General features: G+C 39.2%; 1 protein-coding gene across 11 annotated transcripts in view; it reads right to left on the bottom strand.

The window, feature by feature from the left end:
* Positions 1-13204, bottom strand: part of LOC145673876 (uncharacterized) — a 254260-nt gene that overhangs the window by 178717 nt on the left and 62339 nt on the right. The window lies entirely within an intron of this gene.

Genomic DNA, 13204 nt, shown 5'->3' with positions numbered 1-13204 from the left:
TATGTACTATACAGTGGAATTAAAAGTGACACGATAATCGAAGAAGTGCACCTTGGTCAATAAAAAGATCTTTGATACAAAACATTAAATAGTCCTGAGCGATCACTCTGCAAGCAAGAACTGCATATGGTAAATCTCAGCGCTAGTCTTTGATCGCAGAAAAATAAAAGAATCGAAGGTTGTTACTTAATAGAGTGTTCAATTTACATCTAAGATATTCTTGATTGATTACTGCTTCTCAGTTACATTTAAAAACACACAAGGGCATCTGGATATTATAATACATTACCGTTTAATAGTTAACAGAGAAATTCAAATGAAATGAAATTAAATTTTGAGTTTTACGTTCCACGGTTATGCCGGTTAGGCTAAAGGAGACGGTGATAATGAGAAATGAGTGAAATGGTGGAATGAAAAAGTGGGAGGAAACGCGAGAACCCCGAGGAAACCCAAGCACACGGTGTTTGTCCACCACAAAGTTCACTTGGCGCGAGCTGGGATCAAACCAGGGACCCCAAGCACCAGAGGTGAACGCTCTACCACTGAGACACCGCGGCCCCTAGAGAAATTCAATGATTTAGCACAAGTCAGCCTTTATGCGTTGATAGTTACATACTGTGCATTTCAGAACGTGTTGTTAACAGATTTGCAGTTTAACGTCCTACCTCAAACTTTGGGTTATACAACGTAAGCGTAAGGAGTCATCAGCACATTACTTCCCATCGGGAACCGAACCGTGCTTGCCGCATCAAAGGCATGCTCCAGGGGCGGCCGAAACACCCGAGCTATTGCCCGGTCAATATTTAGGGAAGTATCAATTAAAAACATGATTAATACAACGATATATTAAAAATTATAATAGAAATCATGTAATGAATAACCATTCTCAGTTTTCTGTGGAATCAGTTATTAAAACGATGTAATAATAAATATGACGTTCTATTTCCAAATACCATGAGTACTGCTTTGGTTTTTCATCCATCATCCCTACCTCCCAATAGTTTTCTTTTTTCCTTCTTCTACTTTCAACTACCACTCAAACACTGTATAACATTCTGTCAAATAAACCAGAGTAGAATAACAGGAACATGGGCAGTGTTGTTTCGCTTTCGCTTTGTCACTTCTCTGCTCCTCCCCCACCCCCGCTGAACTTAGTGTCCATCGGGTAGGTGACCATGAACAGATACATAAATAAAAAGAAAAAAACAAGAAAAAAACTTGAGTTTTGGAGACCCTAGAACCAAGTAATCTCGAACAGAGCACTTGCTTACCCCACAAGCTTCTGCTCTTCTGTCTTGCACTTTGTTTCGGTTGATAAGGGAACCTCCTGCTTTCGATTAAAAAATAAATAAATAAGTAAATAAATAAAATAAATGGAGAACACTAAAAATGATTCCCTTTGCTGGTGAAATATCTTCTTATTATCGCTAACGTCACTCATGTAGCACATCCCACGAACGGACAACAAGCACGAGGAAAAAGGAATGAACGACGGCAATAAGAAGTCCGTGTATAATAGTAGATATATATTTTAATATCTCCCTTGACAGAACATTGTTCCAAACAATTACAGAAAAGTAATATCAGCGCTGAAGTGATGAACATACCAGTAGAAGTAATGAAGCATTGCTTTCAGTTGAAACTAGTGGTGTCGTATTTTTGTAACATTTTCGGTTTTTGAGAAAACCGATTTTCCGAAAACCGCAAAAGCAGGTTTCAAAACCGAAACTGCAAAAGTGGTTTTCAAAACCGAAACCGCGAAAGTGGTTTCCAAAACCGAAACCGCGAAAGTGGTTTTCAAAACCGAAACCACAAACGCGGATTTCAAAACCGAAACCACAAATGCAGTTTTGGAAACCGAAATAGCAAAAGCTGTTTTCAAAACCGAAACCGCAAATGTGGTTTTCAAAACTGAAACCGCAAAAACTATTTTTAAAACCGAAACCCCAAAGGCGGATTTCCAAACGGAAAACGCTCCAAACCATGTTTCTGGTTTTATAAGGGTGTTTGTCCTTTTGAAAGCAGTAACAATGTTTGCTGTTTCTAATTACACCTTTGAACAATTGTGAAAGCATCTATCAATCGAGACAATTGTATTGATTTATATGTGTGTTTTAACTTTTTTTTTATTTGCTCCAAGACCATTATGGTAATATCTGCAGTACTGTGCGAAAGGGATAGTTCGATGGTTATACAAGTCACAGCTAAATTTGGGTTGCCATATTTTAAAGTTAGAAAAGTGGGGGGTTCTAAACCGTAAGTACTGATATGAACTTGTGTTACAAATACTGACCCGGAATGCTTCGCACTTTTTTTTTCTTTTTGTTATTTCTTTGATGACACTTCCTATGTACTTTTCGGCTACAGGGAAACAAACAGGGCCTCACCTGATTTTCATACGTTTTGTAAATTAGACCACGAGGAACACGAATCTGAAGGAATTTTGACATTTCAAATGTAGGAACTCGAGATATTCGAACATAAAGTGATCACGGAAGCAAAAAGGACCCCATTTGATTTTTATATATTTTGTAAACTAGACGAAAATGAGCAATAACCTGAAGGAATTTTGACATTCCAACTTCCCGAACTTGAGATACTAGAACTTATACAGTAGTTTTATATAGTATGTATAAAAGTAACGAAAAAAGTTCTGTCGCTTTTTGACCTAGAGCATCGATATAACACCTAAGACATACCTGGAAGATCAAAAATAGTACCCATCAGTATCAACGACCTGCCAACGTTTGGGATGGGCATGGATTCCTTCGCGGTAGAACTTGGTTTGGCTGAAGCGAAGAAGGTATCAAGTGCATTTTGCACCTCTACTACGGAGCTAAACTGGAGTCCTCTAAGGTGAGTGTCCAAGGAATGGAACAGGTGATAATCGGACGGTGCAATGTCCGGGGAGTATGGAGGATGCAATAGTGTTTCCCATCCAAGGCGTAGGAAGGTGTTCCCGGGTCATTCTAGCCATATAGGGGTTAGCATTGTCCCATAACGTTTGAACCCCTTAGCGATTGAGAAGTGCTAGCTCCAGGGTTTTGAGTTTTTCTTGAACACGGCTCAACTGCTGACAGTAGACAGTTGCATTCATGTTCTGCTCTGACCAGCTGGTAGCAATTCCCGATGCATGATGTTGCGAGCAGTCCACCAAATACACAAGAGGACTTTCTGCTGCATTGCTGGTTTCAGCTGTTTTGGAACCGGTTCATAGAATTTTAACCAATGATGATGACGCCGTGGAGCTTCGTACAGGACCCACTTCTTATCACATGTCAACATCCTGTCCAGAAATGGCTCCTTCCTCAGACTAGACAGCAAAGAAAGGTGTCTGCTCGCGTAGCCTTCTGGCCAAGAGTCAAATCATGTGGGACTCATAGACCCACCTTGTAGTGCTTCCCAAGTTGATGGAGGTGCTGCCGAATGGTTTCTCCACTCACATTGAATGTCAGCCCCAGTTCCCCACATGTCTGTCCACTGTTCGCCTCAATTGCTACCTGAAGATCTTAATTTTGCTACATGTGTTGGTCTTCCGGCACGTGGTGCGTCTTTCGTGAGTGTTTCGTCACCGTCCTTAAAATTAATCTTGCTTAACCGCCCTTGCACTGTTTGCGTAATCACGACACCCTTATATCTTATTTAAAATGGCGGAGTTAAGGCATAAGCTTTTCTTCCACTCAACCATTTACATTTTTTCTTTTACAATCGGATCTCATAATAGAGTTTATTTATTTATTTATTTTTACAACGAGAATAAAAAGGATATACACACTTAGGCAACGTTAAAGATTTACAGACATACAGAACAATACAAAGAAAATAAAACCAAAAGTGAAAATGAAACTTATTACATATAAAATAAACACTAAAATAAACAAGCGACAATGCTGAAGACATGTTAAACTATACAAGGAGAAAGAAACAAAGAAATCAATCTTGATTATATATAAAATATGAAATACATTCCTTTGACTGACTATGTATAGATGAAATGATGCACATACTTAAGTGATTGTGTATAATATATACGTACATATATATGTATCAGAAATGAATAGAAAAGAAAATCAGAAGAAATAGAAAATAAGAAGAAATAGAAAGAGAGAAAAAAAGAAAAACGAACGACTGCATGTTAACGGGGTGGGGTGCTGATTGCCACGGGTGCTGACTGCCACAGCCAATTATTGGTGCTGATTGCCACGACTTTCGATGATTGCCAATATCAAGGTGCTGATTGCCACGATGGCGTGCTGACTGTTACGAGCCTCAGAGAAAGTTGCTAGACGTAACATTACCGGACTCCAAGAAGCATGAAAGAAACGTAATGAACCTTAGGATCGTGTTGTTCAGACCAACTCCTAACAAACGTAAACAAGTCTCTGTATATGTACTTAGAGTTTTGTCAGGGAGCGGTGCGTACAAAATTGGTACAATTTATGTGTTCTCACTTGAACTCCCTATGTCAGCATGAACTGTGTACAGTTGCGCAAATTGTTTCGAGCAGCTCTTGAAAGCTGAATCAAAAAAACATTGCTGGCTGTCCCTCACAAGGGAAGTTCGGAAGAAAGCACTCGCCTGCACTGCAGAGAAACTAAGCATGCCATTTGAAGCCCTAATTCATGCTGATTTTGGAAGTGGCTGCGGCACTCGGATTTTCTAAGACAACTGTGTCAAGTATGTATCGTGAATACCTGTCTTCCGGTAAGACCGCACCCGCACTGGCAAACTGCTGCGGTCAAGGGCGTCTAGACGACAGGGGTAGGTGCCGACTGGCCCGCGTCGTAACAGCCGATAGGCGGGCCACAGTGCCTCAAATCGTGGAGAGGTTCAATGCAGAAAAACAACGCCGTATTAGCAGCCACCCAATCCACAACTACCTACTTTCCATGGGGTACAGAAGCCATCGGCCCAAGCGAGTACCCCTTCTAACCGCACAACACAGGAAACAACGTCCAGCATGGGCAAAGAAACACCGCCAGTGGACAGTGGAAATGTGTAAAAAGGTTGCCTAGACAGATGAGTCACGTTTCACATTGGTACATGCCAATGGACGGATACGGGTGCATCGCCAACCGCACGAGACAATGAATACATCGTGCCAGCAGGGAACTGTGCAAGCTAGTGGTGGTGGTATTGTCATCTGGTACGTTTACGTGGACTGAAATGGGTCCCCTAACACGTGTGACATGGTCCCTCACAGGTGAACGCTACCGCGATCTTCTGGATAATCATGTCCTGTCATTTGCTCGGCTGCAACATACGGATTGGTGACCTCATGTTTCAGCAGGACAATGTGTCGGACCACCGCTCTAACATGGCAGCAAACTATTTTGATGAGCACTCCCTGAATTGGCAATACTTCCCTTGCCATCACGGTTACCGGACCTCAATCCCATCGAACACACCTGGGACGCCATGGAACGACGCCTTCGGTCTGTGGACCGTCTTCCGACCAACCTCCGGTCAATATGGGAAACTTTGCAGCAGATATGGATTGAGATGCCACAACAACCTTCAGACGCCTCGTAGAGTCCATGCCTCGGCGGGCAACCGCCATTCTCAGAGGGAAAGGCTGTGCTACACGGTAGTAGGTAGATGTCTAATTCAATTGGTGATTAGTATATATAAACAGAAAGTGCGAATTCTTCGCATAGGAAGAACAAAGTTTATGGAGAATGTTGAAAAACATACATTTTTCTGGTTTTAAAATACTTGTTTGTGGACGTTCACTTTCGCTGGAGTTAGCTGACTGTCATACAATCGCACATATGTAACTTTTCACAACGTCAAATAGAATTTATTTTCTGTTAGATGTTCATAAACGCATTTTGTCAATGTTGAGGTCATATAACTTTAAAGATCTCACAAATGGCATGAAAATATTCAACTCCTTTTATAGACGTTCGATTTCGGTATGCCCCGTCATATGTAAGCCTAGAAATCAATATTTGTGCAAAATTTCATGGTTCTATACCTAATACGAAGGAGCATGTCAAAAAATGTCGACACTCCTTTAAGAAGCGAGAAAATGATAGAAGAAGAAATTTATAGTTAATGATATACAATGCATACCTTGGCTATTATTCGACGTAGTCACCACGCACCTCCAAACATTTCTGATGGTGGCAAGCTTCCGTATAGCATTTGTGTTAAACTCTGCCGTCTGAGAGTGCAGCTAATGCAGAACTGATGTGTTGAGCACTTCACTGCCGTTGAAACGCTTCCATACAATACACTTTTTCAGGTGAAAAAAGGAAGAAATCGATGGAGCTAGATCGAAACTGTAAGGGGGATGATTGAATAGCTTGCATCGAAATCTTTGAATTGTCTCAACAGAATGAGCAGCTGTGTGTCGGCGGGCATTATAATGGATCAGAAGACTTTCTGAGTGTAGCATTCCTCTTCTTTGATTTTGTACGGCACGTCCCAGATTATTTAGTGTTTGGCAATACACATGTGCTGTAATTGTACGTCCTGGTACCGAGAATTCCACAAGAATCACACCTTGTCATGATTTTGCGAACTAATGGTGTTTGTTTGAATTTCTTTGCTTTAGGAGAACCAAAGTGCCGCCACTGCATTGAGTGGTGCTTCAACTCTTCAATGGCGTACGAGATCCAAGTTTTATTCCCCCGTTACTATGTGGGAAAAGAGGTAATCCCCCCCCCCCACACACACACGCAGTGGACAAAAAATCACGTGCAACATTTTTGGCACCAAACTTGCACACAGTTTGTGTTAACCCAACTTGTCACTTACAATTCGATGCACTGTTCCCGCAGACATTTCTGGAAACTTGGCGAGCACAGTTATTGTGAACTGGCGATTGATCGCACTTTCTGGTTAACGCGATCCACCAGGTCGTCCGTCTGAAAACTAGGCCTTCCGCTACGCTCATCGTCATGAACATTTGAACGCCCTTCCGAAACTCATTGCATCATTGCCTCACCTTCCCTTCACTCATTACTGTCAGTCCATAAATGGCACACAAATTGCGATGAATATCAGCTGAATTCTGTCCTTTGGCGTTCAGTAATCGTGACAAATCTCACTTCATATTTGGCGGGATTTTGTTTTACGGCAGAAATTTCACCTTAGTGTTACTACCACGTAAGTAGCTCCACTCGGACCATTCTATCTCTGTTGCAAGCACAGAAGACTAGGGCATGATCAATTTCATTAGTGTCAATCTCACGTAAAAGGTCATCTGCCCTTTTTCTTTCACATGTTTCCTTTTGAGGATCTGCTGAACGGCGAAAGTGTCTAGGTCCCTTTTAGTAGTCGCATTTCACAAAATCCCATCTTACTTACAGTTAAAGAGACAAGGAAAATATAATTGCAAAATTGCAAGGTTCTACGTCTAGAAGTTTCCGAGATCTAATGGTGAATGAATTAGTGAGCGCGTCATTGGATTTAGTCTCTTGTGTATACAACTGAGTAGTTTTGAAGTGGCTGAAAAGTTTTAATACTCTCCTCTAAAACTTCAAAATAAAACAAGTGTTTTGTTTCAAGTTGTAAAATTATAGTAGACTTCCATACTACGGAACATTTACATTGAAAGAGATCTATAACTTCCGGCTACAATAGAGTGATAACGTGTGAAACGGAAGATGTTGATCTGGCGCTGAATCCATACCAGAAACAGATTCTTGCTATGTATTACAATTATTACTATATACGAATGAATATTGAAACCATGTTTACTACTTACTGTTTCAGTATAAAATATATACCTGAGAAAAAATATATATTTTTGATACAGAATTCATATAAAATTAAGTTTGTTGTCTTCTAGTATCGTTTCCGCTCTATGGAAATCAATATCAAAACCGGAAGTAATAATAGATTTCTACTATTTTCGGTTACAATAAAGGTTTAAACACAGAAATGGAAACTATTGCTGCAGCACTGAATTATTATCAGGAACATGTCCCTCGGAATTAGAGTTTTTCAATATGGTGATCAGCATTTACAAGTGAAATAATAAATTTTCCGTTTTAATAAAGCGATAAAGAGGGAAATATATTTTTACTCTATAGAAATCAATAATTAAGCCGGAAGTAATAAAGTTTCGGCTTTTGTGGAGAGAGAACAGAAGATGGGATCTTTCCTTAGGACGTTGAATCGATTCCAAAAAAAAAAAAAAAAAAAAAAAAAACTTTGACGCTATATATTACCGATTTTACTTTATGGCGATTAACACTGAAACAGAAAATGGGTAATTTCTATCACATCCGCTCTGAATAGAGGGTAACCCGAGAAGAGAAAACTTATTCTTTGGACGCTGAATCTATTCCGAAAAATAGTTTGTCGCTATTTATTATCGTTTTTGTTCTATAGAGATTACATTAATATTGAAACCGGAAGTATTACTAAATTTCTACCATTTTCGGAGTTAGAAAAGTGTTACGGATGAAGATGATATCGTTTCTTTATGCACTGAATCAATTCCAGAAAACCGCTTGTTGCTATTGTCTTTCTTGTTCTATGACGATCAACGCTGAAACTAGAAACGACTAATTTCTACCATTTCCGGCTTGAACAAAGGTTTAACGGAAGAGATTAAACCTATTCTTGGCATGTTGAAACGATTCTAAAAACCATTTGTCGCTCTTTCTTACAGTTTTTGCTCTATGGAGATCAATACTGAAACCAGTAGTAATAAAACTGTACAACTTCCGGTTTTAATAGTGTAAGGGTGGATATGAATAGTTTTTTGAGCCGATAAATCAATTTCAGAAATGTACTTGTCTTTATCTATTACCGTTTTTGTTCTATGGCGATCAACGTTGAAACCGGAAATGGCTTGTTTCTATAACTTGTTTCAACTTGTTCTCGGAGGAAACAGAACCGTTTCTTGGGACGCTGAATCAATTCCAAAAAGCTGCTTCTTAATATATCTTTCCGTTTTTGCTCTGATACCTGTCAACAGGTGGACATAGCCGATCTATGCGTCTAGCAACACTTATGCATAGTATAGTTTAAAAGTCTGCATAGTACAATTTAAAAGTTTAAATTGCAACACTGAATTATCATAATTAACATTTTATTCCTCTAATCACCACGAAGAGAGCTCCTGGTAGCGGTTTCAGAGATCTAGTGAGTGGCGAAAGCATTTCAACCCTTTCTTTCCCCTTAGGGATTGAATTTCACAAACAACCGTCTTGCTTGCAGTCTATGGTCTGAGGAAATCAATCGGAAGTCACGAGTTCGATTCCGAGCGGGAGGTCATGTGGTTCGAATCTGACATTAAACTGTGGGTCCACGTCTCATACAGCCTCTCTGCTTAACGGGATTCTAAACTTCAACGAATTAAAAATATCAATTTGTTCACAGTTTCAAATTCCTGTACCTAACAGTTTCGAGGAGCTGATGATTGACGTAAATAGTTTCTAGGGGCGACTTTCACTTCGAAAAGTTGCACAAGAAATGAATCGTCCGTAAGCTCTGTACACAAAGGGTTACAATTTTATAAATATCATACACATAAAATGAAAACTTGAACACGAACTAGATCAAGATTATAGTAATAGAAGTGTACAAGTTTCTAACGAAATAACTTATTTGGTAAGACAAAATCCAAATCTATTCAAACATCTGTTTTTCTCATGAATGTATATTTTATTTAAATGGATTTATCAACAAACAAAACTATCGGCTTTGGTCGGATCATATGTTTTCTTCGCAGGCTATTCCCAAACAGCACAAAAACTAAATATATGTGCTGGAACTTTTGGAAACGCTATCATAGATTCTGTTTTTTCATGAAAGTTTAACTGTTGAAATTTATTTTAATCCAAAGAACTGAAACCCACGGATAACTGCATTAATTGAAAATAGTACGGATTAATATAGTCATTTAGAGTTTGATGAACACCTTCATTTCCAATAAGACAGTAATCCTCCTCACTACTATTTAATTATTAGAAACTTGTTACATACTGTTACATACGTAACTTTCCTGACAGATGAATACGAAGAAGAGCATCAATAATTGGCCCACCAGGTTACCAGATTTAATACCACTAGATTTATTCTATAGGTACATCTTAAATCGATTGTGTACTAAACACGACCAGCAAGTTTAAAGGATCTCAGAAACAGAATAAACATCGAGTGCCCAGGTATCTCTAGGCAAACATTCGAAAACATAAGGAGTGAATCTGAAAATAGATTGTACCATAGTATGGAAAAAATGCCTAACGACGGAAAACACTTATGGTAAGTATTGTACTTCGTTGGCTGTTGGTATGTTTAGATGTTTGTAGAAAGGTTGCGTGTGTACATTCCAAGGCTGGTGCAATAACTAAGTTACGACGACTCAGACCCCAAGACACAATTTTGTGAATGAGTTCACCAGATGGTTACACGTGAACCGGGATTTATGAGAAGCATTGTTTGGTCGAACGTAATACAATTCATACTTAGTGAAATTGTCAATAACTATAACTGTGCGTAATGGGCTGAAGATAATCCCCACATTACTGTTGAAAAGTGCGCAAATTTGCGTGGTGTAATTATGCTGTGTTGTTTGTCTGCTAGGGAACTCATTGGACCTTTCCGTTGTGACAGTACCGTAACTGAAGAAAGTACCTAGCAATGCTTGGTGATTAAATTTTCCCTCCATTCGTTCAATGTACGATACAACTGACAGGTTTTGTTACCAACAAGATGGAGATGTGCGAGTATATCTGGATTAAACGGTACCAGGTCAGTAAATAGGACGCAGAGGACTAATCGAGTTTCCTGCACGTTCTCCAGACCTTACACCGCTCGATTTTCTCTTATGGGGCGCAATAAAAGATGAGGTATACCTACGGTGACCATACGTCCCGAGAAAATCGGGACAGTCCCGATTTTAGGGTCTTTATCCCGCCGTCCCGAATAAAGACCCCAATGTCCCGAATAATTTATGGGGAAAAATAAAATCTTTTACACTGAGTTTTTACTTAGAGAATCTGAATAACTTACAAAGAAGGGAACACATTCTGTTTTCGTGGGATCACAAAATTGATTTACAGTTTTTCATCGAAAAATTTTTAAAATGTATTTGTGAACTAAACGCGGTAAGAATACTAAATTTATTCTTTCGCCACTGGGCAGCTCTCGTGACTGTCTTAGTTTAAACAATGAATGGGTTGGCTGCACTTGCAACTGCACTGCCTCTCCCCTCCAGATAGTCAGCTTCAGTTCAATTCAGTTTGACACTTATCACCTGAGCAGTGCGCTGTGCTTCGTCGAGCTTTGTTTATTCGTTTAGTGAATCCTGGTTCAACGATTTGTTGTTCTGTTTCTTTTTTCGTGAATATGAATGGTGATAATAAGGGCAAGAAACGTAAGTGTTCGTTTAATGAGGAGTTAAGAAAGGAATATCCCTTCTTAAAAAAACGTGACAATAACCCACATATAGCATTTTGTACTCAGTGTTCAAGTGAGCTTAATATTGTTCATAGTGGCGTCTCCGACATCAAACTTCACATAAAGACTAGAAAAACACCTGGCTGGAGTTAATACAGTAGCGATGACAACTTCAATGAGTAAATTTATCACTAAGAATGATTCCGCCAAAAATGAGATTTTAGCAAAAGAGGCAGTTTTTGCGTACCACACTGTAAAGCATAATCATAGCTTTAGATCAGCGTTTCCCAACCTTTTTCAACTTACGGCACCCTACGGGTGTTACTTGGATTATCGCGACACACTTATAGATATTATTATTTGTAAATATAAAACACAGTGGTATTTTTTCTGTGATTATTGATCTCCTTCTCACAGAGAAGAAAGCTCTATCACTGGGTTTTCTCCGTGGTAAATTATTATGCTTATTTTTCATTCTAATTTAAAAATAGAAACCAATTGCAATGAAATATTGGACTCTAATTTTTAAATATACGCTTTCTTTTTAAAAACTGTATCCAACCTTTTACTAACAAGGGAGAGTCACGCAGTGGCTCCGATGAGATCCAAACGAGACAATTGTGTTTGCATTTGATATGTTATAACTAGACGAATCTCAAAGTTATACGTGCCACCGGGCAGAGTATCGTGAGTTACAACATAGTTTGTAATGTAAAACCTACAAAAAAAATACCTGGCACAATAGCTTGAATCGAGTCATTTGTGCGGAAACGGTTAGGTAAATGGAAAACTCGGCGAACACATATCCCATCATTTTCAAGGACAAACTTTTTGGGGTAAAAAACTTTGCCCCAGGGTCCCCATCAAGGTCCAATTCAAAATTTTCAAATGACAAGGGGGGTTAAGTGGCAAATCGTTTCAAAGCTATTGTAAAATAAAAGAAAATGGAGCAAGTCTCGACTCTCTACAACAACCCTGTGCAAAATTGCGGCGGGTCAAAATGTAAACAAAAACTTATTTGAAAATTCCATGGTCACCCTGTAAATAGGGAAACGGTGAGACAAATGTGAAATCAGGAAAGGAAGTGTGGTATTATTTTCAAAGCACAACAATTTAACTTGAAAGTCTTGTTCCAAGGCCCCCACAGGGTCCCAGGTGGGGTCCAACTAAAAAGTTTCAAATGGCAAGAGGGGTTAATTAGCACATCGTTTGAAAGCTCTTGTTAACTGAAAAAAGATGTAGCACATCTCGACTTTCTACAACAACCCTGCGCAAAATTGAGGCGGGTCAAAATGTAAACAAAATCTATGGCCACCTTGAATCCAAGATGGCCGCTTAAAACCTATATCGAAAGGATAGGCATACCAAACAGCTGAAGCTAGGAAAACCAAATTTGGCATTAATATTGATTAGCAGTTGATGAAAATATGCGAAATGTTCAAAAACGCGACATCTTGAGTTAAAATGCCGCACTACGTATCAAACGCATGTCCAGCTCAAACCACTGTTGGAGAAGCAAAAAGTGGTATTTACGTTTATGGTTAATAGTAGATATCCACAAAATATCAAAGAATATAATCTGTAATTCAATATGGCTGCCAGCGTGAAAAATGAGTTTGTATATAAATATGCTATTTCTCGCAATATACCTATTGTGACCAAACCAACGAAGTTTGACGCAGCTCGATGTACTGAAATGACATACAAGTTGTTTGGTACTGCTCGCCAATGTTGTAAATGAATGTTTTTTGTATATTTGGTATTGCTTGAAATATTGCGATCAAACCGACGAATGGCATACAAATGTAACCATCGCGAATACGTTACAATAGAACCCGCACCC

Source organism: Thermobia domestica, chromosome 17, assembly GCF_964235325.1.
Source record: "Thermobia domestica chromosome 17, izTheDome1.hap1.1, whole genome shotgun sequence".
NCBI classification, from domain to species: domain Eukaryota; kingdom Metazoa; phylum Arthropoda; class Insecta; order Zygentoma; family Lepismatidae; genus Thermobia; species Thermobia domestica.
The sequence above is the reverse complement of the archived record's forward strand: the minus strand, read 5'-3'. Positions and strand labels throughout refer to the sequence as shown.